This window comes from Leucoraja erinacea, chromosome 1 (genome assembly GCF_028641065.1).
Source record: "Leucoraja erinacea ecotype New England chromosome 1, Leri_hhj_1, whole genome shotgun sequence".
Lineage (NCBI taxonomy): Eukaryota > Metazoa > Chordata > Chondrichthyes > Rajiformes > Rajidae > Leucoraja > Leucoraja erinaceus.
The window spans coordinates 112670019-112696989 of record NC_073377.1 but is presented as its reverse complement, the minus strand read 5'-3'; the positions used below and the strand labels follow the sequence as shown (position 1 = coordinate 112696989).

General features: G+C 42.5%; 1 protein-coding gene across 2 annotated transcripts in view; it reads left to right on the top strand.

The window, feature by feature from the left end:
- The window catches only part of grid2 (glutamate receptor, ionotropic, delta 2), a 938309-nt gene that overhangs the window by 256689 nt on the left and 654649 nt on the right, over window positions 1-26971 (top strand). The gene's annotated exons all lie outside the window — the stretch shown is intronic.

Below are 26971 nucleotides of genomic sequence, written 5' to 3'. Positions count from 1 at the left end.
ATAGCTCGAAGGTTAAGGAAGGGGAGGAGACAGCAAGGGCTAGCAAAACTGGGAGAATTCAACGTTCATGCCATCCGGACGCAAGCAACCCAGGCGGAATATGAGGTGCTGTTCCTCCAATTTCCGGTGTTGCTCACTCTGGCAATGGAGGAGACCCAGGACAGAGAGATCGGATTGGAAATGGGAGGGGGAGTTGAAGTGCTGAGCCACCGGGAGTTCAGGTAGGTTATTGCAGACTGAGCGGAGGTGTTCGGTGAAACGATCGGCCAACCTCCGCTTAGTCTCCCCGATGTAAATCAGCTGACATCTAGAGCAACGGATGCAGTAGATGAGGTTGGAGGAGATACAGGTGAACCTTTGTCGCACCTGGAACGACTGCTTGGGTCCTTAAATGGAGTCGAGGAGGGAGGTGAAGGGACAGGTGTTGCATTTCTTGCGGTTGCAATGGAAAGTGCCCGGGGAGGGGGTGGTACGGGAGGGAAGGGAAGAATTGACAAGGGAGTTGCGGAGGGAGCGGTCTTTGCGGAAGGCAGACATAGGGGTAGATGGGAAGATGTGGCAAGTGGTGGGGTCACGTTGAAGGTGGCGGAAATGGCGGAGGATTATTTGTTGTATTTGCTGGCTGGTGAAAGGTGAGGACTAGGGGGACTCTGCCCTTGTTGCGAGTGCGGGGATGGGGAGAGAGAGCAGTGTTGCGGGGTATGAATGAGACCCTGGTGCGAGCCTCATCCATGGTGGCGGAGGGGAATCCCCGTTCCCTGAAGAACGAGGGCATTTCCTCCTCCCTTTTTCCTTCCTTCTCCCCCCCACCCCCCATCAGTCTGGAGAAGGGTTTTGGCCCGAAACGTCACCTATTTCCTTTGCTCCATAGATGCTGCTGCACCTGCTGAGTTTCTCCAGCATTTTTGTGTACCTTCGATCTTCCAGCATCTGCAGTTCCTTCTTGAACAAAAATAAATAGGTAGTGAGTTAAAGAGATACATAAGGAAATAACAGGTGTAAAATGTGAAGTCGGTGGAAAGGATATAGATTGGAAGGGGATGGGGTTTGGGATGAGCAGTGTTGAAATTATTATTTATTTGTTGTATAATGTATCTGATAACCTCATTACAGGAAGGATGTGGAAACCATGGAAAGGATGCAGAGAAGTTTCACCAGAATGATCCATTGGTTAGGGGGTATAAGATACAGGGAGAGGTTGGACAGATTAAGGTTGTTTTCTCTGGAACTCTGGAGGTGGAAGCGAGAGGTTGAAGTATGTAAAATTATGAGGTATCATTGGACAGTCAGAACCTCTTTCCAAGAGAAAAATATCAAATACTGAAGAGCATTGCTTCAAGGTGAGAGGGACAAAGTTTAAAGAAAGAAGTTTAAATTTTACTCATTAGAGAACCATTTCTTTGAGCAATCCAATAATTTTCTTGGCCATTTAATTATCTCTATTTATTGTCCCAAATGACAAAATGAGACTTGACTTCAAGATGGCCTAAATGTCTGAATCTTGTCACATGTATCAAGGGACAGTGAAAAGTGAGGAGAAAAGTTCTGACCGTCTACCCAATCTATGCTTCTCATAATTTTATATACCTCGACCCCAAGGGTTCCCAACCTGGGGTAAATTTACCCTCAGGGGGTAAATTGTGCCTACCCAGGGGGAAAACATGTTGATTCTGGAGTTGTACATATTTTTCTCATTGACTGATTGTGTTTGGTTCTGGTATACTGGTATCTGTTCTTCATTAGTTGTTCATAAATAAGTGAAATAATATTGTTATGTGCTATAAAAGTTGCCAGGGGCAAATAGAACGAAAAAGGTTGGGAACCTTTGGCATGGTGGCATAACAGTAGAGTTGCTGCCCTCCAGCGCCAGAGACCCGGGTTCGATCTGGACTATGGGTGCTATCTGTATGGAGTTAGTTCATTCAATTCATTCCTGCGTGCGTTTTCTTTGGGGACATCCGGTTTCCTCCACACTCTAAAGACGTACTGGTTTGTCGGCTCATCTGCTTGGTATAATTGTAAATTGTGGCTAGTGTGTGTAGGATAGTGTTAGCGTGTGGAGATGGCTAATTGGCACGAACTCGGTGGGTCGAAGAGCCTGTTTCCACGCGGTATCTCAAAACTAAACTAAACTAAAGGTCTCCCTTCAACCTCCTCACATGATCTCACGCTGAATGAACCATATTATATACTCCTCCTGTTCTTTATTCATGTGTTGATGTGGGAGAGTGATTTCCAGTCTTTGCGTGTAAAAATGTTTTATGAATTCACCCTTAAACAGCTTAACTTCAATTTGATGTGTTATGGAATTTAGCCGGCGGCACTAGGACTTCTATGGATGATCTTCCAGATGCTTGTTGCTGCACTGCAATCTGTTTTCTCTAAGGTCATTCGGGTAATTTGGATCTTGGCAATTTTGCACAGCAATCTATTAGTTCTGCAGTCGTGGCTAAGTCCAGTCCAGCATGTTACCAGTCAGAATCTCCTTTGCATTATTTGGAAGAATCATAGTCAGCATGAAAATGGGGCCCTTTGAATCCAGTTGCCCATGCCAACCAAATTGCCCCATTTATGCTCGTTTGATCTGCCCGTCTTTGGCCCATAACCTTCTAACCACATAAACCAACCTCCCTTCCATTGACTCCATCTACACTTCACACCGCCTCAGCAAGGCCACCAGCATTATCAATATTTCACTGCAAATCGAATTGGCACTATCTAGTAAACTTAGTTTAGTTTTGAGATACAGCATGAAAACAGGCCCTTTGTCCCACCAAGTCTGCGCTGACTAACAACCACCCATATATTTGTTCTATCCTGCACACTACGGGGCAATTTACAGAAGCCAGGTAACCTACAAACCTGCATGTCTTTGGAATGTGGGAGGAAACCGGAGACACTCGGAGGAATCTCACGCAGTCACAGGGAAAACGTACAAACTCCGTGCAGACAGTATCTGTAGTCAGGATTAATCCCGGGTCTCTGGCATGGTAAGGCAGCAACTCTGCCACTGCTGCACCTGTTTTGGCCAATTTGCTCTAGGAGTTGACAAAAGTGAAAACTGCATTGAATGTAATCTCAGGGCAGATGGCTGTAAGTTGTCCATCACAGGCCAGTGATATGAATAGGACATGTTGGCTCGCCACCTCTCATTCCAGTCAAGGGTTATGCTTGGCAAGTAATCAGCAACAATGGATAGTAAAGGTTTCGAGAGATATGGATCAAATCCAGGCACATAGGACTAGCTTAGATGGAGCATCTTGGTTGGCATGGACAAGTTGGGCCAAAGGGATTGTTTCCATGCTGGAAGACTCTATAACTCTAAGGTCATCCTTAATGAGGATCTTCATTGAAGACTGTAGACCAAACAGGGACACAAGGAACTTCAATTGCTGGAATCTTGGGCAAAATGCTGGAGGAACTCAGCAGGTCAGGCAGCATCTTAGGGAATGGATAGGTGATGTTTAGGATCAGAAGGGTCCCAAACCGAAACATCATCTGTCCATTCCCTCCACAGATGCTGCCCGACACCAGTGAGTTACGCCAGCAGTGTGTGTTTTAAAGTGAACTAAATGGTATTTTTGGTTACAAATCATCAAAATTCTCCCACAGGATACATAAACTATATTGTTGTACCCTATCCACGGCATTAATGTACTTGATGGAAAAATGTGAGTGACCAATGGTGATCATCGGTTGTAATCTTTAAATCAATGTTTATTGGAAAGTCGGAAACATGTACAGTACGCAATGATTTCATCCGGCACATGACATACAATGTGGAACTGACTAGAGTGTAGGTGTAAATCGGGACAGGAAATTAATTTATTGTCACATGTACTGAGGTACAGTGAAAAAATTTGTTGTTGCGTGCTTCCAGTCAGTGGTAAAGCTATGCATGATTACAATCAAGCCATCCACAGTATCCAGCTTCCGGATGAAGGGAATAATATTTAGTCCAATTCAAGATAAAGGCCAGCAAATTCTGATAAAAGATAGTACAAAGGTCTCCAATGAGGCAGATAGAAGTTCAAGACAGGCACAGAGTGAATGTGTGGTTCAATCCTGACCTCGGCTGCTGTTTGTGCACATTTTACTTATGATCCTGTGGGTTTCCTGTCGGTGCTGCAGTTTTCTTCCTCATCTCAAAGACCTGCAGGTTTGTAGTTTAATTAGAGAACTCTGTAAAATTGCCTGTAGTGTGTAGGAAGTGGGTGCAAAAGTGAAATAATGCAGAACTATGGTGAATGAGTAATCGATGGTCGGCGAAAACTTAGTGGGCCGAAGGGCCTGTTTCCATTCCGTATCTCTAAAATTTAAGGATTGTTGATTCGGAGTTCCACCCAGGTCAGGACTAAACTGCTGTGATAAGGTGCTAATGTCATACAGCATGAAAACAGGCCCTTTTGGCCCAACTAAGTTTTCGCCCATGCAGACCAAAATGCCTCATCTGCACTGGTCCCACATGCCGTGTTTGGCTCGTATCCCTCTAAAACGTCCTTATCCACATACCAACTGTCAGAGTCAGTTTACTGACTTTTCAATCCTTCAGTAGTTATGACGTACATTTTAAAAATCTTTTTACACACTGGCACGCTTAAAACATAGATTTATTTTTAAAGATTAGCCTCAGTAACGTTCAATGTTCAACTTATCTCAGAAATCTAAATACCACTACATCACATAATAGGATTTAGCATTTCTGTTTTGGAATTTAATTCTTTTTAAAGTCTGAATTTTTTGAGTTTTGTGTTCGTATCTTATCTCTTCCTGCTGGTGACAAGAGAGAGATGATGACTTGAATCTTAAAAGATATGGAGAGAGAAAGAGATATGAGGTTTTCATATATGTTTCTTCAAGAATGGCAGGACAAGTTAAATGACATTTACGTTAAAGATGCATCAAATGCAAAGGCAACAAAGGCAAATTTTGAAAGAGTTTTGTCAACAATATCTTGATGGCAATATTTTGAAAGGCAAATAGTTGGAAATGTTCCCAAAAGGTGGGTGGTTCTTTTTTTAAATTTTATTTGATTTTATTAGAAGTAAGTACAATACAGTGGTACCTTTTTACAGGTACCAAAAATATGTTAACATAATGCATTATCTGTACAACTTCATTTTTTAATTTTTTTTAAAGAGAGAAATAAGAAAGAAAGAGATAGTAAAGAATAGAGAAAAGTGTAATGTGTGTAAATAAAAAGGAAAAAGAGATAGTGAGGAAAAGAAATAAGCAAGAAGTAGAGCAGGAGATTATCAAATAGCCGCAAGGAGAGGTTTTTATCTTGTTGATCATCTTTCACCCATACCTGAAATATTTATTTTTTACGATACTGTTGCACCACATGAATCCAAGAAATCAATAAATGGAGACCAACTCGTTAAGAATTGGTCTTGTTTATCATGAGGAGTCTCATTTCTTCCAGGTGTGCTGTGTCCAACATATTACTAATCCACATTTTAAGCGTTGGTATAGTAGCATTTTTCCAGAATTTAAGTGTGAGTTTTTTTGCTGTTATTAACTCATAATTAAAAAATGAGTTTTGGGATATGTTTAATTTGTTCCCATCTCCCATTACTCCAAATATAATCTTTTCAGTATTAGGTTCCATTTTTTATCTTAAATAGATTTGTGAATATATCAAAAATATCACACCAAAATTTATGAAGTTTTGTGCAAGAAATAAAAGAATGTGTAATATTGGCATTTTGTGAAAGACATTTATCACAGATGGGAGAGATATTTGGGTAGAATTTATTCAGCCTAGTTTTTTGAATAATATAATCTATGTAGTATTTTAAATTGAATTAAATTGTGTCTAGCATTAATTGAACATTTATGTATATATATATATCAAATATTTTTCCCATGTTTTTTTTGAAATTTTTATCATTAGTTCTTTTTCCCAGACTTCTCTAATTGCCTCTGATAGTAATTCTCTATTTAAAATACTATTGTGTAGATATGATATTAATTTTTGTGAGTCCGCCTTAATATTCATTGCTTCTTCCAGTGGAAGGTGGGTGGTTCGATGAGCAGGGGGGCACAGATGTAAGGTTACACAAAAAAGCTGGAGAAACTCAGCGGGTGCAGCAGCATCTATGGAGCGAAGGAAATAGGCAATGTTTCGGGCCGAAACCCTTCTTCAGACTGCAGTCTGAGTGAACTTTGGGCACAGATGTAAAATGTGGGCAGTACGGTGGTGCAGAGGTAGAATTGCCACCTTACAGCGGCAGAGACTTGGGTTCACTCAGACTACAGGTGGCGTCTGTACGGAGTTTGTACGTTCTCTCCGTGAACTTGTAGATTTTCTCCAGGCGCTCCGGCTTCCTCCCACACCCCAAAGACGTGCAGGTTTGTAGGTTAATTGCCTTGGTAAAATTGTAATTGCTTCCTAGCGTGTGTAGGGCAGTGTTTAGTGTACGGGGATCGCTGGTCAGTACGGACTCGGTGAGCTGAAGGGCATGTTTTCGTGCTGTATCTCTATACTAAACTAAACTAAAAAAAGATGCCTTGCTGGAGGATGAGGGGTGATCTCTAGACGTGAATAAACCCATGAGGAGAATCAATAAACTGAATGCACTGCCTACCTTTCCAGGATAGGGAAATGAAGAACCAGAGGACATAGGTTTAAGTTGAGCCGAAAAATATTTAATAGGAACCAGAGGGGCAACAGTTTTACTCAGAGGGTGGTGGGTAGATGGAATGAGCTGCCAGAGGAAGTAGTTGAGGCAGGTACTAAATACAGTATTTATTTGGACAGGTACATGGATAGGAAATGTTTAGAAGAATATGGGCCAAATGCGGGCAGGTGAGACTGGAAGATGGGGCATCTTCATCAACATGGGCAAGTTGGGCTGAAGGGCTTGTTTTTTAGTTTAGTTTATTGTCATGTGTACTGAGGTACAATAACAAGTTTTTTGTGGAATGCTATGCAGTTAGCGGAAATAATACACATGCATGATTACAATTGAGCCATCCACAGTGTACAGATACAGGTTAAAGGGAATAAAGTTCTGTGCAAGGTAAAGTCTGATTAAAGATATTCCTACGGTTTCCAATGGTAGCTGGTAGGGCAGAAACACTCTCTAATAGGATGGTCCAGTTGCCTGATAACAGCTGCAAAGAAATTGTCCCTGAATTCTATGATTTTACAGCATATAGGGAGGAAGTAAGGAACAGAATGCTTCTTTTCACCTTCCCATATACAGAATGGGACTATAGTATATGGGAAGGTAAAAATGAGTCACTGATGGCTTGCAAGAGGATATTGGACATGTATTCAATATTGGTAAAGGCTTATTATTGTCATATGTTCCGAGATACAAAAAAATATTGTTTGGGAAGGGTCCCAACCTGAAACGTCGCCTGCCCCATCGAAAAAGCCAACTTTTGCCCCATGTTTCTAAATATTAGTTTGTCTCTGGCGAAAGTGTCTGGGGATAGGTCTGATGGGATTGCGGTGAAGAACGTCCACAACGGACCAAGCGGGCAGAAGAATTCCCGATGAGCCGCTGCTGTACCCCGGCAGACATCAGGGTGACTCGTCCGCCAGGGAACTGGGGAACCCGCCTGGAGTGGGAGACTTGTCCAAGGCTCGACTCCTGTTCAACCCAGTGGACAGAGAACCGGAGAGGGGGTGGAGTGGACGACGCTTCGCTGGCGATCCGAACGGAGACGACGGTTGCAATGGACTTTTATGGCCAGCTGTAGCTGGGACTTTGGAAATGGCTCCCAGATCTGGCCACTTGCGTATGGACTCAGTGGGGTGTTTCTCTGCATCATGTACTGAACTGGGAATTGTACTTATGTATGGGAATAATCTTACTGATCTGTATACAAAAAAATAATTTAATTGTACCTCATTAAATGTGGTAATAATGGAACTATCAAGCCATTGAACAAATAAGCGCGGCACAATGGCACAGGGGTAAACTTGCTGCATTAAAGCACCAGAGAACTGCGTTGTGTCTGTACTCAGTTTATACGTTTTCCCTGTGACCACGTTGATTTCCTCTGGGTGTTCAGGTTTTCCTTCCACATCCCAAAGATGTGCAAGTCTGTAGGTTAATTTGCTTCAGAAAATTTCAATTGTCCCAAGTGTGTAGGATAATGCTAATGTACGGGGTGATTGATGGTCGGCATTGACTTGGTAGGCCAAAGAGCCTGTTTCCACCCTCTAAAGTCTTAAAGGAGCTAACATAAACCTGATGGGCTGAATGTCCTCTCTTTGTCTGACTCTACCCCTTCATATACTGATTGGCGCAGAGCCACTGCCTTTAGCATGACGCAGTTCAGAAAGGGTATGTACAGGGGAACTAATTTCTTCTTGCAATGTGGTTATGGCAAGATGAGTGTATTCTCCTTAGGATAGGAAGGTCTACTTAAAGGAGATGTTCAATGTTTTGAGTGGCTTTGATAAAATAATGACAGAGAAACCTTCCTCCACCCAACAATGACTAGAGAAGCACAAACCTAATGCGCTGAGATACCACAGTATGGATCTGACTACCTGAGAGGACAATGACAATGGCAATGGTTAGTTTAGTTCAGTTTATTGTCATGTGTACTAAGATATAGTGAAAAGCTTTTGTTGTGTGCTAACCAGTCTACAGAAAGATAATACATTATTACAATCGATCCATTTGCAATGTATAGATACATGATAATAGAATAACATTTAGTGCAAGGTAAAGTCAGGAAAGTCCGAGCAAAGCATAGTAAAAGTAAGAAATGTTGCTGTAAGAATAGAGATTGAAGAGTGAGGTGCGATTGTAATATGTGTTTGTAGATCTGCTTCTGTGGCTAGCACGCAAATAGTCGCCTGGGTTGGGCACCTTCTCGGAAGCAGTGTTGACTCTCAAAACTGATTTAGTTTAGACTTGAAAAATAAATATATGAGCATTCACTACAGGGACTCAATGCAAAGAAAAAATAAATTTAAATTATATCTCTCGGTTGTCAGAATAATGTTTGATGCACCAAAAAGAGATTTAAATGCCCTTAATCGTCACGTTCCAAACAATTTCAGTTATAAATGTTGTTTTGTTTATTGTCGGTACAATGAAAAGGTTTTATTGTTGTGTGCTATCCAGTCGGCAGAAAGAGTTTTACAGGATTCCAATCGAGCCATCCACAGTACAGATACAAGATAAATGGAAGAACATTTAGTGCAAGACAAAGTCCTGTATAGTCTGACTGAAGATAGTTTGAGGGTCTCCAATGAGATAGATGGTAGGTCAGGGTCACTTTCTAGGTGGATACTTCAATTGCCTAATAACAGCTGGGGGGAAAACAGTCCCTGAATCTGAAGGTGTGGGCTTTCACAGTTAGCTGACTGTGGTCAATATTTATGTTCAATACATTGACAATTTAATCTTCAACATCAAAATTAGTTTGGTTTGGTTTAGTTTAGCTTATTGTTGTCACCTGTGCCGAGGTTGTGCTTTTGCTTGTGTGCTAACCAGTCAGAGGAATGACTATACGTTGATAATGCACAGGTAAAGGATAGCCAGTAGAACATTAGTGCAAGATATAATATTGAAGTCCAATAATGTCTGATTAAAGACCTCAAAGGTCTCCAGTGAGTTAGATGGGAGGTAAGGAACACTCTCTAGCTAATGAGAGAACCGTTCAATTGCCTGATAGCCACTGGGAAGAAACTGTTCCTGAATCTGGAGGTACATATTTTCAAGATTCTGTACCTCTTGCCTGATGGAGAAGGGGAGAAGAAGGAATAACCAAGGCGAGATTGGTCCTTGATTATGCTGGTGGCCTTACCAAGGCACCGTGACGTGTAGATGGATTCAATGGAAGGCAGGCTGATTTGTGTGATGGTCTGAGAGTGTCCACAATTCTCTACAATTTCGTAGCCTTGGATAGAGTTGTCCCCTAACCAGGCTGTTATGCTGAAGAAACGTTTCGGCCCGAAACGTTGCCTATTTCCTTCGCTCCATAGATGCTGCTGCACCCGCTGAGTTTCTCCAGCATTTTTGTGTACCTTCGAAGTTCCAGCATTTGCAGTTCCTTCTCAAACACATGCATCCCAAAAAGATGCTTTATATTGCACAACTGTAGAGGTTGGTGAGAGTTATTGGGGACATGCCAAACTTCCTAAGCATTCTCAGGAAGTAGAGGCGTTAGTGTGTTTTCTTCCCCATAGCTTGCATGTGGCTAATCCAGGACTAATCCTGGTGATCTTTATTCCTTGGAACTTTTGACCATCATTGTAGACTTGGGTGCCTGTACTGCTTCGCTTCCCAAACTCAATCACAATCTCCATTGCCTTGCTAAAATTGATCGCGAGATTGTTGTCTTGCCACCAAGTAACAAATGTTCTCAATCTCCCTCCTGTACTCCGTCTCGTCACTATTTGTTATCCAACTTTAAATGTATTGAGACATGGATTCCAAGGAAATAATTTGCAATGGGAATGGGACTGACACTTAGAAAATCACTTAAAATGAACGAGAGGATATCAGAAGCTGCTGAAGGAATCTCAAGGATAAACTGAGTTATTCACCTTAAATCTTATCAACTGACTTGACAATAAGAAGGCACTTAATGGAAAATGGGAACTTTTCCATCTTCTGGAGGACTTGGTTCGAGGGATAATTCATAAATATTTCAATGTGCTTGCTGTTGAAGAATAGCCACTTTAGAAATGTTATCTGTTTCATTTCAACTGGTCTGAATAGATCAAGTGATTCCTATAATGGATGATGAGCCATGGTGACGTATAGGAGCATGGTGGATAATTTTTATGAATAGTCAAGTCTAGGTGCAGATCGATTGTAATCACGTATTGTCTTTCTACAAACTGGATAGCATGCAATAAAAGCTTTTCACTGTACCTCGGTACATGTGACAATAAAGTAAATTGTAACTGTCCAGTGGGGTGGCACAGCGGTAGAGATGCTGCCTTGCTGCGCCAGAGACCCGGGTTCAATCCTGACTAGGGGTAATGTGTACGTTCTCCCAGTGACCGCATGGGTTTTCCCCAGTTGCTCCCACACTCCAAAGACTTACAGATTTGTAGGTGAGTAGCTTTGGGAATAAATGTAAATGTGTAGGATAGTGCTAGTGCGTGAGGCCATCTCTAGTTCAGGCCGAAGGGCCTGTTTCCATGAAAGAGAAGACATTAATGCAAAACACAACGAAAAACAAACCAAATCTATGATAATAGAAACAAGACACTGCAGATGCTGGTTTACACAAAAGGACACAAAGCACTAGAGTAACTCAGCAGGTCAGGCAGAATCTCTGGAGAACGTAATTAAGTTTCATTTTGGGCGCATGGTCCGTAGTGTTCTGTTGCTGAGATAGGATTAGGGTTGTGCAGGCTGTTTCAAAAAGCTGATAGTAGCTGTTCCTGAACCTGGTTGATGTGGGACATCAAACCGCCTGTTGGTGATAGCTGTGAGAAGAGGACATGGCCTGGATGGTGGCAATTCGTGATGTCACCTTCCTGAGGCAGGCTTCATGAAACTGCTTTTAATGGTGGGGAGGGCAGTGCCTGTGATGGACGGGTCTGTGTCTCACACTCACAGATAGCCTCGTGTAATCCCATGCATTGGAATTGCTGTACCTGGCCACAATGCAACCAATCAGGATATTTTCTACATTACAACTCAACTTGTCCATGCCGATCAAGAGAGACCATCCGCGCTAGTCTCACCCGCCTGTGTTTGGACCATATCCTTCTAACCTCTTCAAACTTCTAAGTAGAAGGGCTGGCTGACAACTTCGCCAGAGACCCGGGTTCTATCCCGACTAAGGGATGACCAGAACAGGTGGTGCAGCGGTCGAGCTGCTGCCTTGCAGTGTAAGAGGCGCGGGTTTGATCCTGATTACAAATGCTGCCTGTTCAGAGTTTGCACGTTCTCCCAGTGACGGTATGGGTTTCCTCCCACACTCCAAAGACGTACGGGTTTGTGGGTTAATTGGCTTCAGTAAAATTGTAAATTGGTCCTAGTGTGCAGTACTGGCGCGGACCTGATGAGCCAAAGAGCCTGTTTCCGTACTATATATCCATTAAAAAAAATCAGCAATGATCATATTGAATGAGAGAGCAGGTTTGTGAGGCCTACTCCTTCTTATTATCTTGTATTCTTTACCTAGTCTGCTCTTGTTTGCCTCAAGGGAAATTCCACAAATAAACATCAGTGAGTTTTGTATTTTTGTGAACATCAGGATAAATAATGTTCACAATTGCAGAACACTTTGTTGTCTTGTCAATGAGTGTCAGAGTGTTTCATTAATCTACTCTTGTGGTTTGGTGCAGATAACATCCCGTAAATAATCTCTGGATGAACACCAAATTAGTTTGTTTTTCATTCAGGAGCTGTAACTAAGAGAGAGGATTTGTCTACAAGCCTTCCCTTGATCTTCTTCAAATAACTTCAACTGTTCTTCATGTCTGTCGTAAATCAGAAAAGGTTTGCCCAACAAATTATCATTGAGCTAAATTAGCTTTTCCCTGCACATCAAATAATGGGAGGGCCATTTTAATTTTGAACAACGGATAAAATTGCATGTAACAAATAATTAGCTACTCTGCATCCCAGTCAAATTTCCTTTTAAAATGCATAGATTCATAGAATGTGGAATAGTATAGTACAGGAATGAGCCCTTCAGCCCACAATATTTGTGCCGAGGTAAACTGATTCTATCTGCCTGTACATGATCCATATCCCTCTAGTTCTTCCACGTCCATGTGCCTATCTAAAAGCCCCTTGAACACCACTCATATCGTATCTGCCTCCAGCACCACCCCTAAAAAGGTGTTCCAGGCTCCCACCGCTCTCTGTAAAAAAATATGCCCCACTCATCTCCATTAGACTTTTTCCCTCTCACCTTTTACCTATGCCCTCTAGTGTTGGTCATTTCCACCCTGAGAAAAATGTTCTGACTCTCTACCCTATCTATGCCACTCATACATTTCATATACGTGTGTCAAGTTTCCCCACAACATCTGACTTTCCAGAGAAAAACAATGATAAAAGTCATCAATAGTTTCAGTCAAAATTCAAATTAAATCCCAATATTACTTTTTAAAAATGAAATTGGGCTAAAAGTTTCATTTTTTGACCAAGGTTAAAGATGTTTATAAATTATAGGTGGCAACAGGTATTATAGTAGAGCCTCTGTAAAGTATTGCTTGGAACACCACATTCCTATATTTTATTTAATTTCCTATCCTTGTTCTTCACGGTTCTCTTTAATAAGACCATCAGACCATCAGACATAGTAGAATTATGCCACAACCCATCGAATCTACTCTGCCATTCGATCATGGCTGATCTATGTTTCCCTCTCAACCCCGTTCTCCTGCCTTCTACCCGTAACCTTTGACGCCCACACTAATCAAGAACCTATCGATCTCTGCATTAAACATACCCAATGACTTGGCCGCCATAGCCGTCTGCGGTGTTGAATTCCACAGATTCACTACCCTGTGGCTAAATAAATTCCTCCTCATCTCCTTTCGAAAGGTATGTCATTGTATTCTGAGCTTGTGCCCTCTGGTCCTAGACCCTCCCACTAGTGGCAACATCCACTCCACATCTACCCTATCTAGGCCTTTTGTTATTCAGTACGTTACAATGAGATCCCCACCCCTCATCCTTCTAAACCAGCAAGCAGAGGACTAGAACCTTCAAACAGTCATCATGAGTCAACCCAATCCTTTAAGGATCATTATCTTTTCTATAACATCACTCCACATCACTCAATTCACTTTTCCATAACACATGGAAACATTTGTGAGTGGTGCAGTGGCACAGCGGGGCAGCACAGTGGCGTAACAGTTGAGTTGCCGCCTTGAGACGTAACCTATCTATGTTCTTCTGGGAAAACAAAGACACCAACATCAGCGTTTTGGAGGAAACCAACATGACCAGCATCACCACCACATTCCACATCGCATCGAGCCACTGGGAGCATATTGCACTGGGCAGTAGCTCCTGGAGGAAATCAGTGCAGGAAGGAGCTGCACGTCACGAAATTGAACTACGCCATGTCACACAGAGAGAGAGAGAAGAGGGCTTGACGACTGCCAACCACCGTCGGTCTCCACTGCCCACATTGCACCAAGGTGTGTGGATCGCGGATCAGCCGCTACAGACATCTGCAGACCCACAACTAGACGGCCCTATGGAGAGGAGAGGACAGTCAAACTCGTTTCTAGTGACCGATGATTTTGATGATGATGATGTTCTCCAGAGATGCTGCCTGACCCTCTGAGTTACTCCAGCACTGGTGTCATTTTGTTTGTTAATAATAGATGGCCTTGTCTGAAGAAGGGTCTTGTCCCAAAATGTCACCAATTCCTTCTATCCATCGATGCTGCCTCACCCGCTGAGTTTCTCCAGAATTTTGTCTCTACCTTCGATTTTACCAGCATCTGCAGTTCTTTCTTAAACGCCTTATCAGGAATGCCTGGATCCTTAAAATTAAAACAATATTGATCGTCCTGAGAGTGTCTGAACTATATGTGCTGCTAACATGTTGGCGAGATATACTGCAGGATATGATTTCTCTCTGTAAACTGAATACACAACTTGCTTTTAATCTGCCCAAATGTAATATAATTATTTCTGCTACAAATGGTCTCCAGGACCTGCTGGCAGCTGAGGTGGAGTGGGGATCGCGTGTTGCGACTCATTTTACTCAGACACAGTATAAACACAAAGGTCACAGACCCACCACAATTCTTCCACACAAAGGGAGCTTTGCAAACTAAACAACAATCCTTTCATTATCCTGCATGTCTGAGTTAGTTGAACGAATTCACACAGAAAACACAACATGAAAGCAGATGCTGTCTGCCTTCTAGTTGTGCGGCATCCCCCATTATACTTTTAGACTTGAGAGATGCAACGTGGAAACAGGCCCTTCACTGAGTCCATGCTGACCAGCGATCCTTGTACACTGGCACTATCCTACCCACCAGAGACAATTTTTTTTAAGCCAATGAATCTACAAACCTGTATGTCTTTTGAATATGGGAGGAAAATGGATATGGGAGCACCAGGAGAAAACCCACACGGTTATAGGGAGAATGCACAAACTCCGAACAGACAGCAGCCAGTTATAGTGGTACAGTGTGGAAACAGGCCCTTCAGCCCAACTCGTCCACACCGGCCAACAATGTCCCAGCTACACTAGTCCCACTTGCCTGCTCTTGATCCATATCCCTCAAAATCTGTCCTATCCATGGACCTGTCTAACTGTTTCTTAAATGATGGGATAGTTCCAGTCTGAACTACCTCCTCTGGCAGCTTGTTCCATATACCCCTCGGTAATCAACCTGGTTCTCTGGTGCTGTAAGGCAGCAGCTCTACCATTGTACCACCTCAAACACAACCAGAATGATGATGAAATGCAGCAAAAAGATATTGTAATTAATTTTTTACATGAGAGAGAGAGAGAGAGAGAGAAAGAGATACTCTGTGTTGAGCTAAGAGAGAGTCAAATTCTGCTTTAAGCCATAGACTCATACAGAACTGAAACTAGGCTCTTCGGCCCAACTGGTCTATGCTGACCGAGATGCCCTCTTTGCCTACATTTGGCCCATATTCCTCTAAACCATTAGGCCATCATATGATATGATATGCCATTTATTGTCACTATACATGTACAATGCAATTATCCCAGCAACATCCTCGTGAAGTGTGAAATGATAATATTAATTTTATATATATTTTTTAAATATTGTATTCCAATCAAATAAATATACTTAATTTATTTTAGAATGGGCCTAGAAAATGTGGATGTATGCCACAGGGCAGTTAGGGTCTCAGCAGAAGGAATCAGAGCTAACACTTCTTTCTCAAGAACTTCCATTCATTCCGAAAGCTTATCAATGAAGTCGCTAACTCTGTTTAAGAGGGAACTGCAGATGCTGGAGAATCGAAGGTTACACAAAAAAGCTGGAGAAACTCAGCGGGTGCAGCAGCATCTATGGGCTCCATAGATGCTGCTGCACCCGCTGAGTTTCTCCAGCTTTTTTGTGTAAGTCGCTAACTCTGTTTATCTCTCCATAAATACTGTCTGACCTGCTGATAATGCCCTGCTTTTATTTCAGATTTCCAGTGTCCATAAGACATTCGAGCAGGATCACCCATAGGAGTACATTTAGGCTATTCGGCCCATCAAGTCTGATTTATCTTTCCCTCTCAGCCTTCTCCCCAAGAACTTTGATGCCCTTACTAATCAAGATTTTTTATCAATCTCCAATTTCAAAAATACCAATGACATGGTCTCCACAACTGTCTGTGGCAATTAATTCCATGGATTCAGCACCCTTTGGCCAAATTCTGTTGATCACACTAAAGCACAGTATAATTTATCTTCTTCATAACCACATCCATCACATTCAAACAGGGTGATTTCATCTGCAAAAATACTTGTGCCGTTGCTTTGCACGAACGCTGGATGAAGGTCAGCGCACGTTAAATTAGTTTTTCTTTGGCAGAGAAATTTCAGGCATGGCCTTAAAACTTCAGAAAGGGTCAGTCAGACTCTGTGTATCCATGAGGCTGTTGCTGTTCATTAATTGGAGCAGTCAGTCCTTGCTTTGTGTTGGATCGGTGTATTGACAAGAGTTTGTAATGTTTACTGCGTAGAACTGATGTTGAAGCTCTCTAGATTTATTTTCTTCTGAAGGAGTAATTGTCAAATACAAGGAGCTGTACCCATGTAATAGGACGTATAAGGCACTTACTACATGGGTAGAGCTTGTAGTTGACGTATAGGACGTATAAGGCACTTACTACATGGGTGGAGCTTGTAGTTGACGTATAGGCGTATAAGGCACTTGAGTTTCTCAATATCATGGGTGTGATACTTTAAACTCTTTTGAGTTCAAAGTATATTGTATTATTTTTCCTTTTCATTGGTGGCCTCCCAGGGTCACGAATGGCTTGCTTTAGTTCCAATTATGGGTTCAACATGGTTGAAGAGCTCAGACTGCATTTGGAGAATTGTGAGCAGTTTTGGGACCCATATCCCAGGAGGATGTGCTGGCGTTGGAGAGGGTTCAGAGCAATTTTTCGAGAATAATCCCAGGAATAATTGGGTTAACATATGATGAGCGTTTGAAGGCACTGGGCCTGTTCTCACTGGGGTTTAGAAGGATGAGGGGTGATCTCATTGAAACTTACCAAATAGTGAAAAACCTGGATAGACTTGATGTGAAGAGGGTGTTTCCACTAGTGGGAGAGTCTTTGACCAGAGGTCATAGAGTCAGAATAAAAGGACATCAGTGGATATTTTTAAGGTGGAGATTGACAGATTCTTGATCAGTAATGGTATCGGGTTATGGGGAGAAAGCGGGAGAATGGGGTTGAGAGGGAAAACATTGATCAGCCATGATTGAATGGCGGAGTAAACTTGATGGGCCAGGTGGCCAAATTCTGCTCCTAGAGCTCATAAACGTATGAAGAAGGGTTCTGATCCAAAACGTAATTTGCCCATTTCCCTCCACAGATGCTGCCTGTTATAGAATATGGAACATAGAACAGCCTAACCTAAGATGTACAAAGTTGTGCTTTGAGAGTGTGATTTTTCTGCATTAATCTATTTAATCTGGAAATGTTTGATTCTGTAAGATACTCATTAATGCTAATACATCAATTCTACAACCTACAATTTGAGCATGAGGCATCACTGCTGATTAGTCAACATTGCTTAACCATCTGCTCAGACAACTTCAGGAAAATAGAAGACACAACATTTCTCTCACTTTCTTTAATTGACACTTGTAGAGCTGACCTTGACTTGAAACTTACTTTAAAACGTTGTTAAAAAGGATAGGAAAAAATATCTAACTGGTGTAGCCATAGCACGTGGACATTGTAGAATGACTATATAAATCAGCATAGGGTGGCAGCGCAGTAGAGTTGCTGACCAGCACCAGCGATCTGGGTTCAATCCTGACTACGGATACTGACTGTACTGAGTTTGTACATTCTCCCTGTGATCGCTTGGGTTTTCTCCGGGTGCTCCGGTGTCCTCCCACATTCCAAACATACAAGTTTATAGGTTAATTGGCTTTGGCAAAATTGTCCCTAGTGTGTAGAATAGTGTTAGAGTACAGGGATTGCTGGTTGGCACGGACTCGGTGGGACGAAGGGGCTTGTTTCCACGCTGTTTCTTTAAACTAAATTAAACTGAAGGGCAGCACCGTGGTGCAGCTGGTAGAGCTGTGACTTGGGTTCAATCCAGATCTCAGGTGCTGTCGAATTTCAATAGCTCTATATGGCCCATTGTAGTTTTAACGATATAAACACTATGTGCTTTCTGGCTTGATCTCAAGATGATTTTGACATGGTTTTGATCTGTTTTGAGTAGTTATTGTATGGATCAGTAGGCCTGTGTAATTATGGATAATTCTAGGCAACCATTTAACAAAAGGAGAAATGTGTTTGTGCATGAGTGAAATCAGGATAGTACTCTGGTTGAGAGAGCTCATTCATCCTGTTGATTAGCTCCACTCTAGTCCAACATGTGGATATGTGGGTTTCAACTGGGTGCTCCGGTTTCTCCCCACATTCCAAAGACGTAGGTTTGTAGGTTAATTGGCTTCTGTACATTGCCCCTAATGTGTAGGGAGTGTGCGGAACGTGTGTGTGAAAGGGCGATGGATGGTGGGAGTGGACCCAGTGGGCCGAAGAACCTGCTTCCATGCTGTATGTAAATTAGGTTAAACTAAACTGAAATTCAGGGACCTGGACAGACCATCCATTCATCAACATTTATTCTGCAGTATTTTATGTGTTTATTACTGCGAGTAAAAACAAGTTTCTTGGTACCTGCCAAATGTCAGCTGCAGGATAATCTAGCAAACCAGTGAACTCCAAGTTGATTCCATTTCTCCCTCAGTACTGCCCACAAGTTAGTCTATCAGTTCCCTGTAAACTGCTAGTTACTGGAGTATGCAGGTTAATGAGTTGCCACTAATGGTGCTTTAAAACTAACTATCTATAGATAGCTTATATATCTGTAGCAAAGAAGGCAAATGCAAAGTTAGCATTCATTTCGAGAGGACTAGAATAAAAAAAAACTGAGATGTGTTGCCAAGTCGTTATAAGGCACTGGTCAGGCCGCATTTGGAGTATTGTGAGTGGCACAGTGGTAGAGTTGCTGCCTTGCAGCTCCAGAGACCTGGTTTTGATCCTAACTTTGTATGCTGTCTGTAAATTCTCCCTGTACTTGCCCAAATATCTCTTAAATGTTATGATAGTATCTGCCACAACTGACCCCTGTGGCAATGAATTGCAAAGATTCGCCACCCTTTAACTAAAGAAACTAGGCTTGGTCAGCAGGAGTGATCCCAAGCTTCTGTTTGTCTACCACTGCAATTACCCATCACACTCCTACTCTGACCTGTGGCCTCCTGCACCGTAACACCAAGAGGAGCCAAGGCAAAATTGATGGACAACACCTCAGTTACCATCCAAGCACCTTTCAGCCTTCCAGGGTCAGTAATTAATTCTCAAACTTTTGGAAAACTTGTTATTTCTGTTTGTATCAGAGCTTGTTATCACATTGGCCCAGTTTCATGCGCTCTGGTCTGTCAGACATACACCACAGCCTTGCCATTAACAACACATAATGTGTTTGGAACAGCTCCAGTCACCCAGTTGGTCTCAGCCTGTCAGAAATACTTTCTTTATTCTATCCATCCCAGACTACGGGTGCTGTCTGTATGGAGTTTGTACGTTCTCCCCGTGACTGCGAGAATTTTCTATGGGTGCTCTGGTTTCCACCACACTCTAAAGACGTACAGGTTTATAGATTAATTGGCTTTGGTAAAATTGTCCCAAGTGTGTACAGGATAGTATTAGTGCAGGAATGGACATGATCGGCATGGACTCATTTGGCCAAAGGGCCGGTTTCCATGCTGTATCTTTGAAGCCTAAATTCCAAAGGATACAATTTTACAAGTCGAGGAAGCCAAACTAGGCTGCAGCTGTAACATGCATGAATGTTTGGTTATAATCGAGAGATAAGCTGCCTGCCAAAGGGCTGGGTTTTGGATTGAAGTTCAGCTCATTTGTAGCACTTGGTTTTAATACTGTAACTAAGTGAGCAGTGTACGAGGAAAATGGAATTAGTCCTGGACATATTGCCAACTGGAACCCAATACAATGGCATCAATGGATGAAGAAGGGTCCTGACCCACAACATCATACATCCCTTTTCTCCTGAGATGCTGCCTGACCAGCTGAATTATTCCAGCATTTTGTGTCTATCTATTACAGCATTAACATTGGCCAAGGTAGGCCCAAATCATTCTAGCTGCTTATAGTGTAGGCATTCACTGTCCACTTTAGACTTTAGAGATGCAGCATAGAAACAGGACCTTTGGCCCACCGAGTCCATGCCGACTGGCGATCACCCTACACGCTAGTTCTATCCTGCACATTAGAGACAATTTACAGAGGCCAATTAATCTAAAAACCTGCACCTCTGGAATGTGGGAGGAAATGAGTAGAGACATGAGTAGAGGGGCCTCCAGAACTGCCGCAATACTATATATGCAACCTGACCAAAGTCCTACAAAGCCTCATCATGACACCTTGCCTCTTGTACTCAATTACCGGACCAGTCAAGACAAGCATACAATGTGATTTTTTTTGTGATTGCCCAGATAAAATTGACCAAGTTATGATGAAGGGTTGCCAATCTATGTTTTACTGTTTCTAATAATTCACTGGTTCTCTTTCCACACTCACTGATGATCACCCTATCTATACACTAGTTATATCGTACACATTAGGGAAAATTTACAGAGGCCAATTAACTTACAAACCTGCACCTCTTTGGAGTGTGGCAGGAAACAAGAGCACCTGGAGTTAACCCACATTGTCACAGGAAGAATATAAAAACTCTATACCGAGAGCGCCCATGGTCAGGATCGAACCTGGGTCTCTGGCACTGTAAGGCCTCAACTCTACCGCTGCGCCACAGTGCAACCGTGTAAGTATTTCCAGCTTGATCAGTTTTTTATAATGTTGACCGCTGGCAGCTTTAAACCGATACAATACCATCAAACAGGATGACAAGCAGATAGCATAAATAAGAGGCAAGGACAAAATATGGATCTTTGGGACAAATATAAGGACATTCTGCAGTTCTGGAAGCAGTTGTGACATCAAAATGTCAAAGAACATTTAAAAAATGTAATCATATGAATGCCCCAGTCTGTGAAAGTGGATCTTAACTTGTTGCAGCAATATTGGGGACACATTATAATCATGTATCATAAACCTGAATTATAAACCTCTTTGCAATTTCATTATCCATGGAAATCTCAAATTATTACAAATTCTCAGAAAGGCAAAGCAATTAACTATTGCGATATTGAGAGTTGTTATTTTAATAATTTTTTTTTAAAAGATCTAGCATGGAAACATGCCCTTTAGCACACCGAGTCCATGCCACCCTTCGATCTACTGTTCACACTAAATCTATGTTATCCTAATTTTGCATCTACCCCTATGCCAGTGGTTCTTAACCTATTTGGCACCAGTACGGGCATACACAAACAAAATACTGTATGTGGTATGTACTTATTGTTAGGTTCCTAAACATTGGCTCAACAAATTGATATGTTATTTGTGTCCCCCCATGACCCCCGGCAAAGCCCCAAACGACCCCCATAGGAAGGTTAAGAACCACTGCCCTACGCACTAAGGGCAATATATAGAGGTCAATTAACCTGCAAACCCAGATGTCTTTGGGATGTGGGCTAGAGCACCCGGAGGAAGCCCATGCATTCACAGGGAGAACGTGCAAACTCCACACAGTCACCACCGGAGGACAGGATCGAACCCAGGTCTTGGGTTTTGTGAGGCAGCAGCTCTTCCAGCCTCGCGTTTGTGCTGCCCTTTTGTTTTAAGTCTTGTAATGTTTCAAAATAAATTGCTGGAATCTAGTCAAAGTGCCAACAGAGAGATGATGAAAAATGAAAATAATTTGTTGTAAGGTTTATTATCTCTTTAACGCCATTATCCTGCAGTAAGGCTGTTATATAAGGAGATTTCTTACCCTGTAAGAGTTGCGTGACTCAGTTGCAGTTTTCTTTTGATTTCATTCATGAGATGTGGGCGTCGCTGCAAGACAAGTGTTTATTGCCCACCATTAAACTCTCCTGAGAAGGTGTTGCAGGCCGCCTACTTGAACTGCTGGAATTTACGCGATTAAAGAACGCCCACGTGCTGTTTGGGAGCTCCTGCCTTTGGTCATTGCAAGGAGATGATTAATGACTTTGATACATTGATTTGGACAGGTGGTTTAGTTTACAACTCCAGTGTGGAAACAGGCCCTTCGGCCCCGCCGAGTCCACGCCAACCAATGACATACACCACAGCCTTGCTATCAACAATACATTATCTAGACAAAAGAATAATATGTTTGGAACAGCTCCATTCACCCAGTTAGTCTCAGCCTGTCAGAGATACTTTCTTTATTCTATCCAAGCCAGACTCCAGGTGCTGCCTGTACGGAGTTTGTACGTTCTCCCCATGACTGCGCAAGTTTTCTATGGGTGCTCCGGTTTCCTCCAACCCTCTAAAGACGTACAGGTTTGTAGATTATATAACTTCAGTAAAATTGTCAATTGTCCCTCGTGTGTGTAGGATAATATTAGTGTAGGAATTATTACTGCTCGGCGTGGACTCACTTGACCGAAGGACCTTTTTCCATGCTGCATCTCGAAAGTCTAACAGAGCTACAGTATGGAAACAGGCCTGCCCAGTCCACGCCAACCAATGATCACCCATACACTAGATCTATCCTACACACTAGGGACAATTTACAGAAGCCGATTAACCTACAAACCTGAGGTAGACACAAAGTGCTGGAGTAACTCATCGGGTCAGGCAGCATTAAGGATCCTTAATGGAGATTGAAGATGTGTGGCGTATCGGGTCGGGACCCTTCTTCTGACTGGACCCTTCTCCTCCCCTCTTTTCTGTATAGTCACAAATGTAGTTACAAATGTTAAAGCTATTTGCTTTTTACATTATTCCCACCCTTCCTTGTTAATTCTGGGCAAATGCAGAAAAATGCTGAGAACTACTGTATATTCTAACTCTCTATCGTCCCCTTTGCTCTACTTATTGTATTCGAGTTTGACTTGATTATATTTATGTTTAGTATTAGATTCATAGAATCATACAGCATGGGAACAGGCTCCTCAGCCCAATTTGTCCATGCCAACCAAGCTGCCCCATCTACACTAGCCCCACCTGCCCATGTTTGGCACTTATCCCTCTAAACCTTCCTGTCCATGTATCTGTCCAAATGTCTATTAAATCTTTCCCCTCATACCTTAAATCTACTGTATGTCCTCTGGTTTTTGATTCCTCGATTCAGGGTAAAAGACTATGTGCATCTACTGTCTATTCCTCTCATGATCTTATACGCCATTATAAGATCACCCCTCATCCTTCAGGGAACAGTCTCCTAGCCTACCCAACCTTTCCCTGTCATTCAAGACCTCAGGTCCTGGCAACATCCTTGTAAATCTTCTCTGTATTCTTTTCCAGCTTAACACATCCTTCCTATAGCAGGGTGACCAAAACACAATACTCCAAATGTGGCCTTACCAACATCTAGTGCAAAGTCAAAAATAATGTCCGCAACTCTATATACTGTAGTTCAGAGCCTATTTGGAAGTTGTAGTTTTTAATAGCCTGATGGTTGTACGGAAGAAGTTGCTGCTGAACCTGGACGTTGCCATTTTCAAGCTCCTATTTCCAATGTTATGTACACTATTTACACAACATTCCAACTTCTATACTCCTGTGTGATCTGTTTGGATAGCATGCAAAACATAAACGTTTCATTGTTTCTCGGCTGGTGAACAACTCCCAGAAGAGGTAGTTGAAGGAGGTACGATAACACAATTTAATATACATTTGGACAGGTACCATAATTAGGAAAGGTTTGAAGGGATATGAGCTACACACAGGCAAATGGGACAAGTTTTGATGAGGTATCTTGGTTAGCATAGGCAAGTAGGCCGAAGTGTCTTTTTTTCTGTACTGTATGGCTCTCTGACTGTTTCTGTAACAGTGTTTAAAATGAGTTTATAAGGGGGTGACACAGCTGATAAAACTGCTGCCTTGTAGCGCTGGAGACCTGGGTTCGAAATAGAACAGGCGCTGTCTGTATGGAGTTTGCTCATTCTCCCTGAGACCACGTGAATTTCCTCTAGGTGCTCCGTTTTTTTCCCCACATCGCTATGTAATTAACTCAGTTTGAAGGTTTATTGCCCTCTGTAAATTGTCCTTTGCGTGTTGGAAGTGTATGCAACAGTGAGATAACATGGAACTAGTGTGAATGGATGATCGATGGTCGACAAGGATTTAGTAGGTTGAAGGGCCTGTTTCAAAGGACAGAAAAACCTTCAAACAGAATAGAATGACATTTATTGTCCCTCTATGTATGTAGAGCGATATTTATTATTTGCTCACTGGGCCTCAACTCGGTGGAGTTTAGAAGGATGAAGGGGTACCTCATTGAAACTTACCGAATAGTGAAAGGCCTGGATTGAGTAGATATGGAGCGGATGTTTCCACTCGTGGGAGCGCCTCAGAATTAAAGGACATTACTTTAGGAAGATGAGGAGGAATTTCTTTAGTCAGAGAGTGTTGTTTCCTTTCTGCATCTTTTAGTCAAAAAACAAGGACCAAAATACAAGTGAAATCTTCAGCCCTGAAGTTGGTTTCACTGTTCATTCACATTGTGGCTCTTATTCCATCTCCACAAATGATTCCTTTATTTCCATGATGTTCAAAAATATTGTGGTTTGTTACCTCAAATGTGAATGAATGACTGGACATACGCATCGTTTAGAGTAGATTTTTACTTAGTCTATAGTTTATTTTAGAGATACAGCATGGAAACGGGCCCCAATGGCAGTCATGAGGAGCAAGGCCCGATAGGAAAGTGAAATGGGGTCTTGCCTTCCGTGCCCTCGAGGTTGGCTGCGGGAGATGTCCCCAGAGCATATAGGTGGGCCGGGCGAGGAGCGGGTCGACGGTTTACTGAACGATCCAGGCGAAGGTAACAGCTGGAAGCCCTGCAGCAGCCTGGCCCTAACTGGGTTGGGCGACGCCACTCCAGGAGACCGAGAGGACGGACCAGGCTTTTGAGCATTTGTCCACACTGGACCTGTACTCGTTGGAGTTTAGAAGAATGAGGGGGGTAACTCATTGAATCGTACCGAATAGTGAAAGGCTTGGATAGTGTGGATGTGGAGAAGATATTTCCACTGGTGGGAGAGCCTAGGACTAGAGGTCACAGCTTCAGAATTAAAGGACATTCCTTTATGAAGGAGATGAGGAGGAACTTCTTTAGGGTGGTGAATCTGTGATCTCTTTTTTGCCACACAAGGCTGTGGAGGCCAAGCCAATTGATATTTTTAAGGTGGAGATGGATTCTTGATTATTGCGAGTATCAGGGGATATGGGGAGATGGCAGGAGAATGGGGTTAAGAGGGAGAGATAGATCCGCCATGATTGAATGGCAGTAGTCTTGATGGGCTGAATGGCCTAATTGTGTTTTTATCACTTCTGACCTTAAATGGCGTCACATCTGGTGATTCAAGGAATAGCTTTTACTGTGTTTTCCACATTGTAACAATAAAGCACAATTGAACCATTGAATCTTTGGTTTACAGAGTCCACATCAATCATTGATCACCCGTTCACACTAGTTCTCTGTTATCCCACTTTCGCATCCACTCCCGACGCACTAGGGGCAATTTACTGAGGTCAATTAAACAATAAACTTGCATATCTTTGGGATGTGGGAGAAAACCCATTTGGTCACAGGGAGAATGTACAAACTCCGTACAGATAGACCCATAGTCAGGATTGAACCTGGGCGTATGGCGTTGTAAGGAGGCAACTCTACCGCTGTTCCGCCCAACCATGTTGTCTTGCATCATTGGCTTTGCTAATGATGCAGTATTAATCAAAAGGACCATATTGAGCCAGAGTGAAAAACTGCCATTATTTAAGTAAATGGAAATGCGGCACTGAGGTACATGTGTCAGATGGCTGAGTGAATTATTAGTCAATAACTCCGTGGAGTCATAAACCATGACTGTAATCACTGAATGGTTTATGAACATCAGCAGAGTTTAAAGCTGAATTACAGCTTTGAGCACTCCAATTATTTGCTGCACTTCATAACACTGATTTAATATATTCTCCCATTTTTAAATGTCTGTATTATTATCTGTCAGCATCTGCTTGAAAATGCCGAGAGGAATTGGTAGATAGATGTTGAGTGTTTGGGGCGGCACAGTGGTGCAGCTGGTCGAGATGCTGCCTCACAGCGCCACGTGTTTAGAGACAGCATGGAAACAGACCCTTCGAACCACCAAGTCCACGCTGACCATTGATCACCCGTTCACACTAGTTCTTCTGTTAACCCACTTTCACATCCTGCACATCAGGGACAATTTACAGACGATTAACAATTAACCTACAAACCGAACGTCCTTGGAATGTGGGAGGAAACCGGAGCACCCAGAGGAAACCCGATACTCGCAAGTAACAACAAGACATACAGTAAACCATTAAGAATAAAACATTAAGAATAAAATGTTATAGTTTCCTTGGAGGATTTTCACAGACGATGCAGACAAACACATACAAAACGGCAAGGAGCAGTTCACACCGTGGCAGCCATCGTCAGCGCCAGCCACCTACATCATCTCTACCATTTGCCAAACTAGTAGGATAGAACTAGTATACGGGGATCTTTGGTCAGTGCAGACTCGTGGGCCGATGGACCTATTTCTGCACTGTATTTCTAAACTCTAAAGTTAGTATTTATAGAAGATTAGGTAATGGGAGCAGGAAACAAGTCCATGAGTTAGCATTCCTCAACGATTCCAATAACGATCATGGCTGATCTGCTAAATGACTGCTTGTGCTGTTCCTTT